Consider the following 21837-nt stretch of genomic DNA (forward strand, 5'->3'; position numbering starts at 1 on the left):
GACCCAAAATTTACATGCTGAAATCCTAACCCCCAACAGTTCAGAATGTGACACAGGGCATTTAAAGAGGTGATTAAGTTAAAATAAGGCCATTAGGGTGGGTTCTAATCTAACATGACTTTTGTCCTTATAAGAAGAGACTAGGACACAAAGAGTAACACCACGGATGTGTGTGCACTGGGAAGAGACCATATGAGGATATGACAAGAAGGTGGCCATCTGCAAACCTCAGAAGAAACCCATACCTTGATCTTGTTCTTCCAACCTCCAGAACTGTGAGACAATAAACTTCTGTTGTTTAAGCCACGCAGGTGGTGGTATTTTGTTATGGCAGCCCAAGAAGACTAATACAATTCCTTTGAGTCATTCTCTACCCACGGGCTATCTCTCTTCCAGTTAAAGCAGATTGTGTTAATGCTTTGAATCCTCCACCCCTCCATGTACCCATAACCTTTGCCATCAATGTGGTTTTGTGGTTCTACAAGAGATGAAGTGCATGTTCCTACCCACTGATGTTGGTCTTGGCAATATGATTTGCTTTGCCAGTAGAATATAGGCAAAAGAGATGGTGTGACAATTTTGAGCCTAGTTCCTAAGGGATGTCACATGTTTCTGCTTGCCTGTTTTGTAAATCTGTCATAAAAAATGGAAAAACATGCTTCAGGTAGCCTACTGGTCCAAAGAGGAAAAGAGACACATGGACCAGTACTGGAGCCAATCTATATCAAGGACCCAAGCTAGTCTAGATATGCACTCCAAAGCAGAATTGTCCAACTGAGCCCAAGCTAGATAAGCTGGTCCTCACTCCACTTACACATCTGTGAGAATGAGAATAAACACTTATTGTAAGCAACTGAGAGTTGGAGAACATACATGAGGATATTATTGTGGTAATAGGTAATTAATACAAACTCCAAGGTCTTAACATAATATCATCCTGCTTTAAGAAGTCCTGAGTATACAAAATCCAGATGAAAAAATCACACATGCAGGGGCATGTGGCTGGCTCAAGTCAGTAAAGCATGTGACTCTTGATCTTGGGGTCATGAGCTCAAACTCCATGTTAGGAGTGGAGTCTACCTAAAATTTTTTTAATTAAAAAAAATTACACATGCACATACATAATAAGGGAGGTTATTCATATGATATAAAGGGTCCTTCAAGTAGCAAACATTACTTGTTCATTTGCAATATTGTTTGATTTTCACATTGTATAGGGATCTTTGGCGGAGGGGGAGGGAGCAGGTATTGAGATAGCTACAGGTGCAGTAACACAATTAGTTTTGTTTTATTTTGTTTAGTCCCAGATGGGATAAGGGCCATTCTGGAATCAAGAGATCTAACAAAAACAAGTGGAGGGGGGAAGTAGGTCAGGAATTGATATTGCAGTCTGACTTCAAAGACAAGTGTAAATAAGAACACAGCTGAGGCACACAGTTCTGCCGAATTTGGAAGGCCAGCCACGTACATGGCCATGGTGGTTTCCATTCTAGCCTCACAGGCACACTCCTGCCTCAACAAAGGGCTCAGGGTCCTGCGCTCAGGGTCCTGGGGTCAGGGGAGTTTATTCTATCTCTTGCTCTCTCACCGCTCTGAGTGGTTGTGAACCAGCTCTGCTCTCTCTCTAGCTGTCTTCCCCAGGACATCCCATCTTCCTGACTTGACTGTCATCATCAAGGGGGACCCTTGGCTTACATCTCCCATAGAATCTACCTTAGTTCTCTTTAGGGAAGAGGCCTTCAGTAAGTGATGGCTAGCCACGATGATCTCCCCTCACGTTTGTGCTTTGGTCTCTTATTCCCAAGGAGCTTCAACACCCCTTACCTAGAGAGAGGAGGTGGACAGAGTGGGTTTGGGGTTGGAGCCATGCAACTGTCACCTGAGGCAAGCAGGGTTTGTCCTCATTAATAGAGAGCCCTGTACAAGGCAAGGGAGAAGCCAGATTGCATGAGACAGAGTTGAGAGCATGCTTATCAGCAAGAAAGGACCAGAAACCAAAATTAAAGCCGGGAGGGAGATTTGGAGCCATGGGGCACGAAATAATAGGCAGTGGATTTTGATTAAGTGGAAAATAGACGCAGATTCGGTTTTGGAGAGGTAAACTATTTTGCTGGATGGGAAAACGATGCCGACTATAACACGAGTGTGGTTGAAATACTGGCACACAAAGGACCAAGAATAGACTAGCTCAGAGATGACCCCGCACAACCCAGTCTCCTGACGGGGAAAATCATGCTCAGTAGAGAAACACACACACACACCTTTACACAAGCCAAGTTCTCTTCTCTTTCCAGGTGTCAGACTTACCTTTTCCTTTCTTAGAAATTTATTCACAAATGAGCCAGACTGATCTCTCAATGAGAAAGGGAAAATCATCAAAGTTGCCCTGGGGTGACAATTAGAATATTATCCAAAACAATCATTAAAAATAGCTGCTGAGACACTCCAAGGCGGGAGTGTTAATGTTACAGGACACAACGGGCAGCGACCCCTAAATATCCCCGATCGCCGAAAACCACAGTCCCCTGTGCCTGGTGCTGTGGTGACAGTGAGGTTCTATCCCTGCCACTGTCTCTTGGAAGCAGAACTACTGAGGGCTTTCTCGGCCATCAGACCCACGGGCTGTCGAAGTGATTACCTCCCTCCCAGATGCAACCTGTCTGACCTAGCTAGCACGCGGCTTATAAACAAACGAGAATGTGCCCGTCAATTTCACAAACGGTCCATGCCTCCAAATGATCGTATGCTCCTGCAACCTCCAGTGTGTGGATGGCCTGTCAGGTCTGTCCCGATTCATGCATGGCGAGTCTCTCCAACATAACTGACAAGGTTTCTGTTGCTGTAAGTTCAAGAGGTGAAAGCAGCTGACAAGGTCATTCATTTTGGAACAGGGCATCAATGTATAATACAGAATGGACTGCAGTCATGTTGTCTGTCTTCAGCTGGGAGAGTTTCTCAAATTATAGAATTTTATGAACAGAACAATTTCATGGAAGGGGGAAAAGAGAACAAGAGTAAAATCTCTCTTGCTAGGGATGGCTAGCAGTTTTGATTGCTGTTCTTTGCATTTGTGGCCTCTCTGTGCCAGGTCAACATCCAAGCACTCTCTCGAGATTGCTCAACGTCAGCCCCGGCCTACCTCAGCCCCTTGCAGGTGAATTTTCTGATGCTTTTCATCTCTGCGATTATGCCTGCCCAGTTTCTGAACCAGACCACCAGTGTGTTGGGTCTGACATGAAGCTGGCTTCTCCCGTCTGAGCTCCTTGTGGTCCCGAAGCATCGCCTGGCCACCGAGTCACGGAATTCTCCAGTCAGCCTCTCCAGGACCCTCTCCCGCATTGGCCTCAGCCCTAGGATTAGGCTCCTGGGTCCATTTCTCTGTAAAGCTCTCATGTCTTCCATTGGGGATGTAGCTCCACCACCTAATCCCACTCACTAAAGTATTTCCCATCAATCTGCGATGGCCACGTTGCTGTCTGTGTGGGACAGAGTTAGTTTCTCATTCACTGACCTCTTTCCTTAAAGAGAGTGCTCCAAAACTTGACAAGAGTATTTATATAAATTGCAGACTACCACCATCTTGGATTATCTCTTTTACTCTATCAGTCAGTTCCTTGTTAGAGATTTAAAGTGAAAACTGGATGTCCAATTGCTCTGGTACTATGTGCTGAATAGGATATCCTTCTTTCACTGAATTGTTTTTATGCCTTTATCAAAAACAGAGAAACCAGTTTAAAACTAAACCAGTTTTAAACTAAACTAGTTTAGTTTCTAAACTAAATGTTTAGAGAAACATTTAGTTTCTCTAAATTTAACCCTCTGTTGGTTCCAAACTTTCTTGATTACCATAGCTACATAGTAAACCTTAATATTGATCATATTGATTCTTCCTGTTTCTTTCTCCTTTTTCAAAACTGTTTTAACAATTCTAGTTTCCTTTCTTTTCAACATACATTTTAGAACAGTCTTTCTAGGGCCATAAAAATTGCTGGAATTTTTATAAGAATTATATTAAACCTGTAGATCCATTGAGGAAGAACTGACATCTTTACTATGTTGAGTATTCTAATCCATGAACATAGTGTGTCTTTTGTTTTAAGGCTTCTTTGTAGACGTATAATGAAGATTTAATTTTCTTGGGAACAATTATAAAGTGTTAATTTGTTTCATCAAGTTCACTGTTAGTATATAGAAATGCAACTGATTTTATGTTGATCTTGTATCCAACAACTTTGAACTCACTTATTAGTTCTAGGAGGTTTTTATAGATTCTTTGGGATTTTCTATGCAGACAATCATACCTCTGTAAATTGGGACAGTTCATTTCCTCCTTTCCAACATGTGTGCCTTTTATTTTTCTTTTCTTATTGCAGTGGCTAGAGCTTCTGGTGTTTTGTTGAATAAGAGTGGAGACAGCAGACATCATTGCCCTGTTCTCATGTTAGGGAGAAAGTATTCAGCCTTTCCCCATCAAGTATGATGTTAGCTGTGGTTTTTTTCATACATCCTCTTCATCAGGCTGAAGAAACTCCCTGCTATTCCTTTTACCCCCTTTCAGAGATCTTCGTTGGTTGCCTCTTATTCCAGAGTTTATAGTCCTACTTATTAGGAAGGTACAGGGAGAAATAGGTCTACATCATCTTGTCTGAACAAGAAGTGCTCCTTGTGTTTTACAACTATATATGTTGCATAACTTGAGACTCCCCACTGTTAAGGAATGGCCAGTGGAACAATTCTACTTTTCCTTGAATTGTGGGGATTTGTGGTGGTAGCCTGCAGGAGGGATAGCTAAAGAAGAGATATCACAATGGAGTCAGCAATTTTGTCAATATATTAAAGCTGCATGGTAGGCTAGTTACTGGATTTTGGTTCTAGGCACAGATGATGGAAAAATGAATGGAAAAATAAACCTCTATGTTATGGGAAAGGTGTCACGATTTCAAACCACCAGCTTATCAGTCTTGAGAATTTGGGCAATTAAATCAACGAAAGAGGAGTCAAAACCCCAGGATCACAACACTCACATTATTTTGTGCCATGATCCTGGCAGAATATAGCAAGAGTCATTTTTCCTTAAGTAGCTCAAGGAATATTCTCTAGAAAGTGGACTTAAATGGAATATGAGAAGCATTTGATTTTCTTTCAAGAAGCTCTCTTCATTTCTCAGCAAGCTTTGAAAACACTCTATTTAGATACAACTATATTTGTGTGGTCGTTGACACATTTTGTTTTTCCTTCTTTTCTTACTATTAAGCAGTAGAGAAATAAGCACATTCATCTTGAGGTCTATAGCATGCTAGATAACTTTTCTTCATGGAGCAAGCTGTAGCCAACTCCCATCTCATGAGTGTCATCACTGCATACCTAGGTGTGGTGGGCATGGACATGCACTGGCCCATATTTCCCTTCAAGAGGGTCTGCTTGCTGGGAGTGTGTTTGCCTAACAGCCTCAAATTGCTGCCCTTCCAAACTCATCATAGCACTTAAGCCAAGGCCACACATCCTCTGGGCTGCACCCAGGCAAGACTGAACATGGCAAGAATACTAGGAAAGCACTGTTTCTGCCCAGTGCAGTATTCCTTTACTGAGCAGTAGAGTACATCCCATCAAACTGGCCAAGATTTTCTTAGGACCATGCTATGGTCTCAAGTTCTTCTTCCTCAATCTTCTATCCTCCCCTCTCTCCTCACAAAGGTATCAAATCTATATTTTGGCCTAAAAACTCTTTCTATGTTTCTTTTCCCTTTATCTTCCAAATGAATTTCTTCAGATCAATCTCCCTTGTACACTTTAGCTTAGGTTTCTCAGAAAACCCAAACTGATGGGGTCCCTGGGTGGCTCAGTCGGTTGAGCGTCCAACTTCAGTTTAGGTTATGATCTCTCAGTCTGTGAGTTCAAGCCCCACATCAGGCTCTGTGCTGACAGCTCAGAGCCTGGAGCCTGCTTCGGATTCTGTGTCTCCCTCTCTGTCTCTGCTCCTCCCCAGCTCATGCTTTGTCTCTGTCAAAAATAAATAAACATTCAAAAAAAGAAAACCCAAATTAACATATTAGGATTATTCTGACCAGCATATAAAGTTGAAGAATTTGCAGTTCAGGAAAAGATAAAATTTTCAGGGGTGAAGCAATTAGAAATAAACTCTGAGGTTGGATATTTGAGGTTTCTCTTAAAAAAATAAAAGGGTCTCTGTTCATAGATAAAACCTTTATTTTATTAACTTTTTCTTGAAATATAACATATATACAGAAAAGTACTCAAATCATGAGTATACAATTTGATGGATATTCATAAACTGAACACACCCACATAACTAGCACCCAAATCAAGAAACTGAACATGACCACCACCCCTGAAATCTCCCTGTGTCCCCTCCCAATTACTACACTCCAAAGTAACTATAATACTGGACTTTTAGCACATAGATTAATTTTACCTCTTCTGGACTTTTAAATGAATGAAATCATACTGTATGCATCTTTGTGTCTAGCTTTTTCACTTAACATTTTACTTAATGAGATTTCCATGTTTTCCATGAGTGAGATTTATCCATGTCTTCCAAGCAATAGTTTGTTCATTCTCATGGCTATAGTTCAAAATCTTTTTTAAATCTAAGTCTTGTCAAATGCATCTTCAAGAACTAGATTGGAGATGCCCAGCTGGAGTGTTTTATCGTGTTCAATTTTCACTTGACTTTCCATGATTCAGTGAAGACAGTTTCTGCCTCTTCTCTTGGAACACTATTTCACAAGTCCTGACATGTAGAAAATGTTCCTGAGAGCCTGAATTTTCCTTCTCAAGAATCCTTTTTATGTTATCTAATTACTCTCCTTGGGACCATTATATTCTTCCTATGATGGAGGACTATTATTTTTCCTTCTTAGTCATCATTTGGCTGTAGTGCCTTTCTTCTTGCTTTTGTAGAAAAACTTCTAAATTTCTATCTTCCACTATCATTTTGAAATTCAGGGTCCAAACCCATCAGCAAAATTCCAAAGACCATGTCCAGTCAATGGACACAGTGGGTTATAAGCAACTTTCATCTCAGGGAAGAATTTGTTCTTCCCTGAGGTCTCTTTCCTTGGGTCCCTATATTAGAAGCAGCATCCTCTCATCTGAAAACCAAGGCTGCCTTTGAGAATAGGATGCTAAGAGGGGAGAAAATCAACTAATCCATTATGATCATCTTGGTACATGAAAGCACTTAAATCTTACTCTTCAGGACTTCATCAACCCCTAGTTTTCCTATAACTCTTCATATGGGTCAAAAAGCAATTGTGCTTTATATTACTTTATTTTTTATCTAAAGATGCAATGTCTCCCAGGCAGTTTCTTTCTTTCCTTCCTTCCTTCCTTCCTTCCTCCCTCCCTCCCTCCCTCCCTTTTGAGAGACAGCATGAGCAGGGGAGAGGCCGAGAGAGGGAGAGAGAGAATCTTAAGCAGGTTCCACACCCAGCATAAATCCCTATGCAGAACTCAATCCCACAACCCTGAAATCATGACCTGAATGGAAATCAAGAGTCAGATGCTTAACCAACTGAGCCACCCAGGCATCCCTCTCAGGTAGTTTTCTAAAAGAATTTTGTCCTGAGCCTTTTCTAGACACTTTGAGTTATGTCTTCAGTCATTATTTCTGATAATAAGTTTTTATTTGGGTTTAGGACATCAGTCCTTTGATGATTCTTGACCTTTTTCTTTGCAATATACTAACATCTAATAACGACTACCATAACTGAGGCTCTGTTCTGCACAGAGCAGTTTATAAACCTTATGTATAATCTACAAACCTGTGATTTGGGCAGGTTCCCTTATTGGTAGGGAAACCAAAGCCCTAGGAGGTTAAGTGCCCTGCCTAAAGCCATCGAGTTAACAAATGGCAGAGCTGGGATTCACGCTTTAGTCTTTGGTTCCAAAATTCATTCTTGTTTTGGTATCCCATAACACTCTTCTTCCCTCAGTCTCACCCATCTACCAGTTTCTTCAGTTCTCCATCTGCTCCCCACATTGCCAACACTCATTTGTGCAAGTACGCACAGGCATACACATATACACTGTGCTTCATTCTTTTCTGATACGTCCCTCCTCCACTCTCCACATCCTGGGGCCAAAATGATCTAAGAGAATACTCAGCATCCCAAAGTATTATTGCCTAGTAAGTAAGAACCTAGACTCAGAAGTCAGACCATTTGTATGTATGAATCCTGGCTCCTTCACTTACAGGCTGTAAAATCTTAGGCAAGTTACTTAATTTCTCTGAACTTAAGCTTCCTCATCTTTCAACTGAGAATAATAATAGTACCTTTTTCATAGGGCTATTGTGAAGGCTAAATTATGCATGTAACATTCTTAGCACCATGCATATAGTGTGTAAAGACTTTAAGTTATTATTCTTATTACTTATCCTTGGTATCCCATAAAGTCAAGGGATAGTGATTGATTAGTAGTGGTCAAAAGCAGTGGTTCCCAAACCTGAATCTTCATCTAAGCTTCCTGCTGGGCTTTGAGGGGTGAGTTTTTCCTTGGCTCTTTTCCTAAAAGTTCTGTTTCAGTAAGATTCAGATGGAACCATGGAATCTGTATTTTTCAAAGCTTTTTCAGATGATTCACATGTTTAGCCAGACTTGGAAATCTATGACCTAGAGCATAAGTCTTCAACGTTTATTTATTTTTGGGACAGAGAGAAACAGAGCATGAACGGGGGAGGGGCAGAGAGAGAGGGAGACACAGAATCAGAAACAGGCTCCAGGCTCTGAGCCATCAGCCCAGAGCCCGACGCGGGGCTCGAACTCACGGACCGCGAGATCGTGACCTGGCTGAAGTCGGACGCTTAACCGACTGCGCCACCCAGGCGCCCCCATAAGTCTTCAAAGCCAATGGTTTCAGAAGTTACAATTGGATCAGCTCAAGAGGATGCCTGACGTCCCTCAATCTCTCTTCTAAGATTCTGTCCTCTCTCATGCCAAATAATACCCTACCCCCACTCACAGACAAACACAGGATACCCACACATCTACTTACACACAACAGCCTGCGTGAGCCATGGTCAGGATTCAACTTCAGAAAGGGAAGATTACTCTCTTATTGATGTGCATTATAGAGTGGCCCCAAGGGAGCCCCATGTGGTTATTTTGGGGGTGGAGGTTGCTGGCCAGAAGGCTGATCTTGACTTCTGGCTATCATGTTATTGCTAATCCTCCTTTATGACCAAAGATTTACTTCTCCACCTCTAAGACAGGTCTCAAAATTGGCACCATTTCTATAGTCCACAGGCCATTGGTCAACAGGGTGAAAACTGGACAAAGCATTGAAATCATGGGATTCCAGAGAATTATCATTTTCACAAATGCTCAAATGCTTTGTTTTCTCCCCACCAAGAAGAACTTGCTGTCCTGGCCTCTTGGTGACAGCTCCAGTTTTCAATGTGTACACTGCCATTTTCCATCTTAGCACATGTGGGATTCCAAGCCCATGAATTGCAGCTTTAGAAACCTGAGCAAAGTCTGTAAGTTCTGAGGTGGTATAATGAAAAAAGGGCTCTGGGCCCTGCATATTTTCTTAGGAGTGACCTTGAATGCTCACTCATTTGAGACCAAAGACAGTACTTGGATATGCAGGGGTTAACTTTCATTCAAAAGTGGTACAGTTCATTTCAATCAATCTGAGGAGCAACCAAAGCTGGAAAAAGAGCTGTTCGATCCCAGCTGATCCACAGCCCCAGGTGCTTTGATTCAGATTGCAGCTGGGATTTGTTTGCCTGTGAAGAGGCTGTAGCAACTGCTTTTATCATCTACTGTAAGTACAATAACAGCAGGAAATCAGGCAGTGCAGGCAAAATTAAGCTCTGTGACAAATGATTTGGTTTCTTTCCATTAACAATCATGATTTGACCTGAACTGCCTCAATTAAGGGATTGGGGGGGGGGTGCTCTTGGTTCATTTGTTATACATGCAAGAGAGAGAGAGAGATGAAGTGAGACAGAGAAATAGAGACGAGAGAGAGATGAAACAGAAAAGATGACAGGATGTTAATTTGGTGTGGCATATGTAAGTATGTTTTAGACTAAATAGATGGGGGACTGTGTGATTTTACTCTTCCTACCCACATCCCTCACTCTAATAATCCAAAAAAGATCACAAACACTGTATTTATGAGAGCTCATTATGCCAATGTGTCCATTTGATGAATGGTGTCACTGATTAATAAAGACTTGAAACAATTGGATTCTGACTCCAAAGAAGTACACAGCTTTTAAGCAAAAAAATCAAGTAATTGGCAGTTCTCATGCCTTAAAATCTCTCTTCCATGTTTCAGCCTTTAAAAACTATATCTTTTTACATCATTGGCATTTCCCTGTTCACAGACACATTTCTCACAAGTAATAAAGCTTGTGAAACCAAATTGGAGAGGCTTTCTCGATTTTATCCTTTTAGTCTTGAAACATGAAATATCATTTTCCTAGGCTACCCACGGGACTAAGATGAGCTGCACAAGTTACAACTTGTAGAAATTAAACACAGAATGTGGAGGAAGATAATTATGCACCCCCATCTGGTTCACTGAGGCACTGAGGTACTTGGAAGGGCAATATTATGCTACTAGGTGGTTGTTGGGGTTTTTTCCCAGGCAATTTCTCTTTTAACTTTTTACTTTGAAACAAGTTTAGGCTTATAGAAAAGTTGCAAAAATTGTACACAGAACCCAGTTTTCCCTAATGTTAGCATCTTCTATAACCACAGTACAGTCACCAAAACCAGAAAATTAATATTAGCACAATACTATTAACTAAACTACAGACCTTATTCAGATTTTACCAGGCTTTCTTCTAATGTCCTTTTCCTGTTCTAGAATCTACTCCTCCTTGGGCTCTTTCAATCTGTGATAGCTCTTCAGTCTTTGTCTTTTCTGACCTTGACACTTTTTTTTTAATGTTTATTTACTTTTTGGGGGGGAGAGGGAGAATGTGAGTGGGGGAAGGGCAGAGAGAGAAGGAAACACAAAATCTGAAGCAGACTCCAGGCTCTGAGCTGTCAGCACAGAGCCCGACGTGGGGCTCAAACTCACAGAGCGCGAGATCATGACCTGAGCTGAAGTCAGACGCTTACCGACTGAGCCACCCAGATGCCCCTGACCTTGACACTTTTTAAAAGTACTAGTCAGTTATCTTGTAGAATGTCCCTCAATTTGGGTTTCTCTGACATTTTCTCATAACTAGATTGAAGTTACGCACTTTAGGCAAGAATACTATAGAAGCAATAGTGTACCCTCCTTCTCAAGGCATATCAGAGGGTACCTTGACTGATTAGTTAAGGTGTTTCTGTTATGATGTTCCACATTAAGTTACTGTTTTTCCCTTTGTAATTAATAAATTCCTTCAGAAAGAGACTTGGTTTATCCTGAAATGTTCACCCACTAATTTTAGCACCCATTGATGGATCTTGCTTTTCAGGCAGTTTCTCAAGAACCATACCAGTAGTTGTCCAAAAAGGCTGCACAAAGAAGTCTCTGGAAGAGCCAAACATGCTGCAGGAACATCAATTCACACAGTTGTGTGTAGGAGGCAATTATCTTGCTGGACAAATCCAAGGGCCTGGTCTTTAGATACCAGGAATGTGTGTTGTCCTATTTCCTGGCTTGGGATTGTTTGAAGAAGATACTTCTAAGCTTTTAGAGAATGTGGAGAGGCTTAGCTTTTACTGGAGAAAATCTTCTTGTCCATTTCTCCCCGAAAAAGAAATAAAATATCCCATACTGAGTTTCCCCATATGATTTTGACCTCAGCCACACCCCAAATGACTTCTCAATTGGCTTATGTCCTTTGGTTTGCAGGGGACAACCTAGTCATCTCTATTACCACCACCATCCCCATATGGGAAAACTTGAATATTCTTTTATTCTTCTAGGACTTTGAGCAATTCCAAGGTGCATTTCTTCATTTTTACACAAATTGCCAATCTCAATTATCAACTCGCTATCACCCATCCCATGAAAAATTCACAGTCAGCTTCTTCGAAAGGCTCTTGGCTTTTTCTAGGCATACTAAAGCTACCTGCAACCCAGAGATGTTCTGAAAACTGTCACTTAATTGGGAAATAAAGTCCTCCATTAAAATACCCCTACAGAATTAAATTGGCACCGGAATGAAAAGGAAGTTCTGATAAGCCCCTAACATTGAATGAAAAACTCCCTCCAAAAAATTTTCCTCCAAGTGGAGAGAACACAATTTTGATTGTGTTCCAAAGGGCAGAAATAAAGAAGAATTTGGAATACAGAATAATTAGACTGAAGTCTTGGGCTTTCTTTTCTGATCTTCTGTTAAACGTGTCTGGGACCTAGGAGTATCTTCTACTGGGCAATGGCTGTATCTTTACAATGCATAATCCACTTACAAGCTGCCCCTTCAGTAACTCCTTCCTAAATGACCCAAGTCACAATTGGCCTCTTACAACCCCAGACGCAAAGGTAGCTCAGTCAAAGCAGACTGTTCTAGAACAGCTGAGACATTCTAATGTTCTCACTCACCCTCAGACTTAGGTCTACCCGTGAATATCAGCAAAATATTCAGAACAGATTCTCACCAATGGGTACTTCCTACCACACGGACTGTTCTTGCCAAGCAAAGATAAAGTTGTTGTCCATTAATATGTGCTTCAAGTTGTGGTTTTAGGAATAGTGATAGAAAAAGACCCTCACCCAGCCTCTCACTTAGGCCCACTTGTAACCACACTCATTTGTGATGTGATTGGCTGAACTGGACTCAGCAGCACTACCTAGTATCAAAGAACATTGCTTCTACTGGCCCATTTAGAAATCAAGGCTTTGACTGCCTAACTCCAACCGAGTTCATCGGCCCAAGTCACCTGTCACATTCCAACATCAGCATTTTATAAAGGATACTTTGTTGATCTGATCAGGGGATACCTGAAAGGGAGATTATTATGAATTACTATTTCCCTGGTGAGTTGTGTTTTGAAAACACCCAAGCCTCCAGAAGATATTAACCACCTTGGTCTATTTGTTTTGAGTGCCAGTCATTAAAGACCATGTGCATTCTGGAAAGTGAAGAGTGAAGACTTTATATAAGAAAAAAGAGAAGAGGTGGGGAGGGTAAATAACATACACTGGGCACCCTGATCTGTGCTAGCTAATTTCACTTATTTAGCTGTTTAATCTTCATGGCAACTCTACAAGTTAAATAGTACTGGTCCATTTTATAAATGAGAACTGAGACTCAAAGAGGTTGAGAAATCTGAAAGTTAAGTGAAATTCAAATGCAGTTTGGTTTGACTCCAAAACCTATCCCTTTTAGATTACCACATCCCACTTTTATGGAGCCCCTCTGTATCTTCCCTATGACTTCAACAGTGGTGGACCAATAGTGAGTTTAGGAAACACTCTTTCCATACATGTTGACCTAGTTGGTCATCCTTGTGAACCATGATTCTGGTTGGAGAGCTCATTGTTGGAAATTGTTTCTGGTCCCTATGGGCTTCTTTGTCCCTATTCCAGGCAGGAGTATAAATGCAACTCCTGGTTGTATCCACACATTCTCTGAATAGTAAAATGACTTGTCCAGCAGCCATTCTGGCCTTGTGTGTGTCCCCTGACAGCTCTAGTTGGAGCTGAACACTCCATGAATTTTTCTGAGAGCCAATACATAAAATCAACACCCAGAGAATTTTCTTGAAATGGTTGAGAACTCAGCACACCCAAACTACTTAAAACCCCATTGAAAAGCTGAGAATTTGTGTTTTTCCTTCTCTCCTTTTACTGCTAATTTTCTTCCTCTCAAGTGGATAAACAAAATCTTTTATTTTCTCATCAAAACACACATCATTAACTGCTAATCAACTCAAGGCTTAGAAATCCCTGAGCAACCTCTCAGTTTTCAGAAACGCCAAGCAAGAAATAAAGTACCGTTGATCCAGCCTTGGCTAATGGGACCAGGTCAGTCTCGGGGGGCTCCAGGTGCCAGGGACAGTGTCATAAAGTTAGGTCAACAAGTAGGCCCTCTATCTGTGGGTCATGAAAGACAGACAGAACTCCCTGGATCTTGGGTGTTAATGCCTCCCACTTGCCAGGGTCACGAGGGTTGGGGCTGCTAAGAAAACAGGTTGGGGAGACCAGAGCCCCATAGCCAAGGTCAGATGGAGGCCAGTGAGTCTGGAAAAGTAGACACAGGTGGTCTGGGAAGAACAAATGAGGTCCCTGGAAGGAGTTGGAGGAGGATGACTGACAGCCTTCTGCAGGTATAACATAACTTCAGGTCTAGTTCTACCCTAAATAGAACTGGCTCCCCCAAACAGAGAACTGTGCTTTCCCTAAGACTGGAGAAGGCAGCAGGCTTGAGGGCTATTATGTAGGCCTCTCTGGGCTGAGTCAATCATGTACAAACTGATCATGCTATATACAAGTGTAGGGGACACAGGGGACTTGGCAGTCCTAGATTTATCATTCGTGGCTCTGATCCTAATGAGGACGCAGACAAACCCTGACACGTGGAAAGGTGTAATCTTGCTAAGGGCTGAAATTAAATTATGGCCACATGAGGCTGGTGTCGAGAGTGAGACATCTGACTAGTGACTAAGTCTAGCTGTCCTTCAGATGTGGCAGCATCTCTGCTGTCTCCTAGTGACTGCCAAGAGGCAGTGTGGCACAGTGGCTAAGAGTAGGAACAGTGGGATTACACCACCCGAGTTTATAATCCCAGTTTTGCCACTTAACTAGCTATGTAACATTAGGCAAACTAACTTCCCAGGGCCTTTGTCTTCCCATCCATGACATGGAGTGAGCATCTACATGAGCTACCTTACCTTACCTTACCTACCTTAAGGTTGTTAAAATTAGAGTTAACACAGGATGATCCAGAAGTGTTAGTGCCATTTTAAGCTTTAATAACTTCAGAAGTAGAAATGCTACAAACTCACAAAAACCATCCTTTAAAAGTGAAATTATTTAAATTTACTTTACACTTCTTTAGTTTTATGGATTCATTTTGTGTCTGTGGCAAGCACATGGAACAGTGCTGGAAATACAGCAAATGTCTGTTACTAGCCTCATGTGTGCTAACGCCTCGGAGGCTCTGCTTTACGTCCTTCTGTGTAGAAAATGAAAAACGTGGGGACACCTCCTTGGCAAATGTTAAAAATCTGTTACATTTCTGCTGAAGCTGGGATTCCATTCTATGAGAGTAAATCGGCACGAGAAACATTTCTGCATCTCTACTAGGTGGCAATCTATGGTTGGAGTCCATACAGTAGTTCAAAGAAGGGGCAGATAGATGGATGTGGCCCTGAACAAAACTTTCTTGAGACTAGGAGAGCACCAAGACCTCTTCCTAATCATTTGAAGCCTGGGAAGAAAGGCCTTAGACAACATATCATTTTATGATATCCTTTTATACCAGCTCCTTTAACATCTACAAGTGGTATGATTTGAGTGGTGTCAAAACACACCAAAAATTATATCCCCACCAGCCTGTTGCACCACCTGAAATTCCACCATTACAAGCTCCCAGTCAGAGCTGCAGACACCCCAGGGAGCATTAAGTGCTTTCAGTCATCAACACTGGAGTGTGACTTTGTTTAATCAGCTGCTTTCCCCTAACAGCAAGCTGAGTGGCTTGGAGGAAGAAAAATCGCAATTCTGATGGTAGCAGAGGAAAGGTGAATTTGCCATCCTGGGGCACTGCTCTGGAGAGGGCAAGGGGGCCAGTCAGAGCAGGCACTCCAAGGAAGGCTCAGGAAGGATTGGGTCTCTGTGAGAGGGGAGAGAAACTTTAAGAGAAGTTCCCTAGGAACCCAGAAAGGGAAGGGAAGCAGCCTTGAACAAGTATAAGCTTTCTGCCTTTTTATCTCCCACGATTTGCAGCAAAAATGCTTCATGAATGATTAAATTATTGATTACAATATTCTAGTATAAAGGCTTTTTAAAAGAGTTACAACCAGACAGAAATTTTAAACTTTATTATTGAATGTTGCTGCATTCTAATTTGCTTGTTTGTTTGCTTCCCAAAGGATTACTAGTCCCTCACCATAAAATTGCAAAGTAATTTATATTCTTCACAATTAGGTTCCCTTAAGAAGAATCACTCAGTAATGTAATTAAAAATGAAAACCTTAACTCCTCATCTTTAAAATGCAATAGTAACAACATTTCCTGGATAGAATATAACATTTCAAGCTTGTTTTTAATTTTGTCTTATGCGTAAGATGGTGCTTTAGTGGTAGACGTTAATTGCACTAAAATGGTAATGCAAAACCACCAGCAACTTGCAGCCATATATCTTATACTTGCTGAGATCAATGCTGTGATTATAATTAAGAATGCATGCTTGTGTCTGAGATAAATCTTCATATTGTGACATGTAAAATAAGATTTAAGATAATTATTTTCTTTCTAGTCTACCCCTAAATCAAAGGAGAATTGTGGAGAGAGATTTTGTGGAAATTAAGTATATAGTGACCTGCCCTTTACAAGAAGTCACTTATCTGGCTCATGTAAACTTGGGGGGGGGGGGACTGCCAAGAAGGTAGATCTTATGTGTGTAAGGAGGAGGCTAGAAAAGTGCTTTGATATCTAGCTCTAGGAATTGGGGGTGTTCGTGAGCACCCTCAAATGTGTGTGCAGTTAGATGGAGAGCATTGGGAAAGTGACAGAAGTGCTAGTGGTGGGGGGTGAGGATGGAAGGCTCTGGCAGCACCTACATATGTCCCCCCTGGAGCTGGGATTAGGGTGGAGTTGACAGAGAAAATTAGAAGGTGGAAAGCCTACCCCTCACCTGAGGAATCCCCATGAGAGCAGGAGTACATCTTTTCCTCACTGCGTCTCTGGGACCTAGAATGCAATAGGCACTCCGCAAATATTCGTTGATGGATTGAATGACCCTCCCTTTACTCAGGTCCCAAGGCTCTAAGATTTGGGAGATGGGGAAGATGCTATCCTACCAAAGAAGCCCCCTAGGATCTGGAAAAATGAGTAGGAAACAGACTGGGGAATGCGTGACTCCCACATAAATATCCTCTGAGATGTTCAAGTCACCCAAGCAAAAGAAGAAAATGGAGCATTTTCTACCCTCAGAAACTGAGAGGAAAAGGGAAAAACTGGAGGGTCCCACAGGACTGGGATGAGAGGGACAGAGCGAGCAGTTTTTATTTATTTATTTATTTATTTATTTTAATTTTTTTAACATTTTATTTTTATTTTTGAGACAGTGAGATACAGAGCATGAACAGGGGAGGGTCAGAGAGAGGGAGACACAGAATCTGAAACAGTCTCCAGGCTCTGAGCTGTCAGCACAGAGCCCGACGCGGGGCTCGAACTCATGGACCAAGAGATCATGACCTGAGCCGACGTCGGCCGCTTAACCGACTGAGCCACCCAGGCGCCCCAACAAGCAGTTTTTAAAGAAGGTATCACTTTAGGGGAACCTGGCTGTCTCAGTCAGTAGAGCATGCAAGTCTTGATCTCAGGGTTGTGAATCTGAGCCCCATGTTGGGTGTAGAGATGACTTAGAAATAAAATCTTTACTCCTGAAATCAATATTGCACCGTATGTTAACTAAAATTTAAATTAAAAAAAAAAAGGAAAATAAAATAAAATAAAATAAAATAAAATAAAATAAAATAAAATAAAATAAAAATAAAAAAGGGTTTCATTTTCTGGTCTGTTCCCTGACCCTTGAAGCAGAAAGGAGATACTGTTAGAGGGTGGCCTGTACGAGGCAATGGTGTGGGCTGCAAAAGGCCAAGGCCAATGTGTTTCGCTGTAGGACTAAGATGGTGAAGGAAAAAACAGGAAACTCCCAAAACTCATTTGGAACCTGGAGCCTGTGAGGTGGTATCTGACCACCATATTGAACGTCTGAATCCTTAGTGAAGGCTTTGCTTTGCCTCTTCCCTGTGTGGTTCAAGATTATGAAAGGTTGGGTCTTTCTTTCCTGCTTTCCTTTTAGAAGGAATTAATGAGCAAAGGAAGATGTGCACATGTGTAAAACCTCCCCAGGCTGGTCAGTGAACCAAGAATGGGGCATCTCATTCTAGTTTTTACAAGAAGGCATCCTTGCCAGTCCTCTATCCTCCACCCAGGCCAGGACTAAGTTGTATGCCATTTCAAACACGGCGGGCACAGTTTTTAAAATCTTCTACCCACCCTTCAGACTTAGAATTTTAAAACCAACCTTTGTTGCTCTGCTTTTAACCCTTTGTTCCATGGAAGTTTCCAGAAAAGCTCAGCAACAGAACCAAAAACTGGGAACGTCCGCAAGACTTCCAAACAACAGCAACAATAAATCGAATATATTAAAAATAAAACCTCACCCAAACATTTTAAAGTTAAAAATGCCAGTGTTTTCCTTAGCTTGAGGCAAAAATGACTTTTTTATTAAACGGGGAAAAGGAGCATGAAATCTCACAGGCCTTTGCCAAAGCTGAAATTCTCTGGGTACGTTTTAAGAAGGAGCAGGACGATGAGTGGGCCACAGAAGGCATGCTGTTTAATTGGAAGTGCATGGGTCTCTTTGGCTCCATCCTCCTAATATTCACCAAGATCTCCCCTGCTTGGCCCTCTTTTTTCATTCCCTGGTGGAGAGGCCTCTGGCGTCAGCAGAGGTTCTTTTGTGGGGAATGCACACTGAAGAGGGCAGGCTCACTGCAGCTGACCAGAAAGGCTCTGACAAAGTATGCCTCCTGTTTCTTGTTTCCCAGTCTTCATGACAACTTCCTACGGATGTTCAGATTACAGGAAGTCCTTATTCGGGAAACAGATGTGTTCCAGAGAGGTCACTGGGTATGGGCCGTGAAGTCACGATTGTCGGGTTTCGAAACTAGATCTACCACTTGTTGGTCGTGCGTCTTGGGCCAGTTAATTAGGTCTGCTTGGCTTAGCTTCACCAGTAAGACAAAGGCCTACTCTGCAAAGCAGTTGGGAAATTAGAGGAGATATTTGTGAAGTACTGGCCAATCAAATACTGCTTTCCTTTTGACTTCAATGATGAATTCAGTGATACAGCCCCATGGGAATGGCCCCCTTGCTCATGAATCGAAACTTTTGATGATAGCAAAGACGTCGAGATTCAGCCTCCAAATTTCAGAGGGACTGAAATATTATGAAATTTCAAGGGTTTAACTAAGAGCTAGCTTACTCCTGACTTTATACATTTTATAAGAGCAAATTGTCACATACTGCCTTTCCTTAACATAGTACATGTTTGCTTAGCAACCAGATTTTTCTGCTTCTGTGGGAGATGGGGCAAAAGCTGGAATCAGTATACAAAGATTCCATGGGATGCTGATTCAGTACAGAAAGACATACAATCTGGAATGTTAAGTCCCTGTCAGAATAACCCAATGACTTCACCTTTTATTTGTCCAGTCAGTCAACTAGCAGAGTAGGAAATGTCCTGGGCATCCCCTTCATGTACTGTGCTGACAAGCATTTGGAGATAAATTTAACTTCATGGACCAATACAGAACGCATTGAAGGCAGCCAGCCCTACGCAAGTACCAAGACCACCCGCCCCTGCAATTTCTCTCAGATGCTGAACATTGATGCTATGATGCTGCTGTGCATTTTCCCCCCGAGAATTCTTTTTTTAACATTTAAAAACTCACATTAATAAAGTCTGCAGGCAAATTAAGGTATAAGATAAATGAATAATAAATTTGGAAGAAAGTGTACGGGAATGTGAATGTCCATTTGAACCATCCAAAGGGATAATTATTGCTGGATTCCTTGAAAAAGTAACATACTTTTCTCCTACAAGGAGAAACTCATCCAACTTCGGCTCAGGTCATGATCTCACATTTCCTGAGTTCAAGCCCTGCGTTGGGCTCTGTGCTGACAGCTCAGAGCCTAGAGCCTACATTGGATTCTGTGTCTCCTTCTCTCTCTGCCCCACCCCCACTTATGTGCACTCTTTCTCAAAAATAAACATTAAGAAAAATTATAAATAAATAAATAAATAAATAATCAGTGTCATGAAATTTCACAAAGACAGCGAAACTGTTCTAGATTAAAGGGGATTAAAGACATGACTACTGAATGCAACACTTGATCCTGGATTGGAACATGGACTGTTTAAAAAAAAAAAAAACAAACCAACAACAACAGGACAGCATTGAAACAATCAGCAAAATCTGAATGTGAACTCTATACCAACTAATGGTAGTATATCAATGTTCAATTTCCTGAATTGGATAATTGCACTGTGGTTTTGCAAGAGAATGCCATTACATACTGAAATATTTAGAGGCAAAGGGTCATGATGTCTGCAAGTTAGTCTCAAGTGGTTCAGTAAAGGGGCGCCTGGGTGGCTCAGTCGGTTAAGTGTCCGACTTCGTCTCAGGTCATGATCTCGTGGTTCATGAGTTCGAGCCCCGCGTCGGGCTCTGTGCTGACAGCTTGGAGCCTGGAGCCTGTTTCCAATTCTGTGTCTCCCTCTCTCTCTGACCCTCCCGCCATTTATGCTCTGTCTCTGTCTTAAAAATAAATAAACATTAAAAAAAAAAAATCAAATGGTTCAGTAAATAATGACATACACACATATATGTATATATACACACATATACACACATATGCATGTACATACATACGTGTATACGTGTGTATATATATATATGTATATGTGCATATATAAATGAAGAGAGACAGAGAGATTTGGACGTCTGTTAGAGTAGCTAGTGTTACTAATAGTGCCTCACCAATTACTTGGCTTTGGAGAAATGTTAAGTAAATCTAGGCGAAAGTTTATGGAAGTTCATTATACTATTTTACCATTTTTATGTAGGTTTAAACTTTTTTTCAAAAATCAAGGTTAAAAAAGACATATGCCCACACACACTTAAGGACCACATCCCCACTCAGTATCAACAAGTGTTAAGGAGAATAGGTCTTTAACATTCCCAAGATATGAACCATAAGACCTTCTTGAATTCTCAAACTGGTTAATATTCATAGAGCATAGCATCCCTCATCAAGTACAGCAAAATGTAACTTCCTGAGCAAGAATGTGTATGTGACAAGCAGAGAAAACAAAGCCACCTTCATACGTGGATGCTAGCAGTTGGCTGGACTTCCTTTAATACGAGGCTTGCTGCAGCGCTCAAAACTCACACCCCACCAAAAATAGAAATGACTGTCAGGGTCACTCACAAAAAGTTGGAATGGCAGTTGTTGAATCTTCAGATGCCAAGAATCCACCTTATTTGGAAATCAGCAGGGGTTCCTTTTTTGAGCTCCATATATTTGGGGTTAGAATGTTTTGTTTGGGAAGTTGGGTGGGTGGTTTGGGAGTCTCAATGAGCTTTCTAGATGAAGGGACTGGAATGTTTGTGGGGGAGATGGTAAAGGGAGTCAAGGAATAGTTGGGGATTGATAGTTGAAGGGAAAAACTAGACAGAGTTCAGCTACAGTTCAACTCAGCCTCCTCTTCCTGCCTGTGGTCCAGCAGCAGTTGCTTTCTCTGTAAAAAGGGACTGCTATGTGCACAGGGAACAAAGACGGAATTTATTGCACTGGGTTAGCCATTGTATATAAGTTATTGTGACTAGATAAAAAGAATATGATGTTTCTAAGCCATCTGCCTAGAGAGAGAAATAGCTGTGTATCAGGCAGTCTTTATAATGGTTTTCATTGTAATGGGATTTTTTTCTTATCAATGGTCAGATATCAGGTGATATACCAGCTTTCCTACTGAATTTTGGATTTCTCCTTCCATAAGTCATTTTTTCTAAAGAGATTGGACCAATTGGGTTATGTTTACTAGTTGACATGTGCCCAGCAAGGTGGAAAAAAAAATTATTAATTTGGGAAAATAGTCACTCCATCATGCCAGAACCCATTCTG

The sequence above is a fragment of the Prionailurus bengalensis genome, chromosome X (genome assembly GCF_016509475.1).
Source record: "Prionailurus bengalensis isolate Pbe53 chromosome X, Fcat_Pben_1.1_paternal_pri, whole genome shotgun sequence".
In the NCBI taxonomy this organism is placed as follows: domain Eukaryota; kingdom Metazoa; phylum Chordata; class Mammalia; order Carnivora; family Felidae; genus Prionailurus; species Prionailurus bengalensis.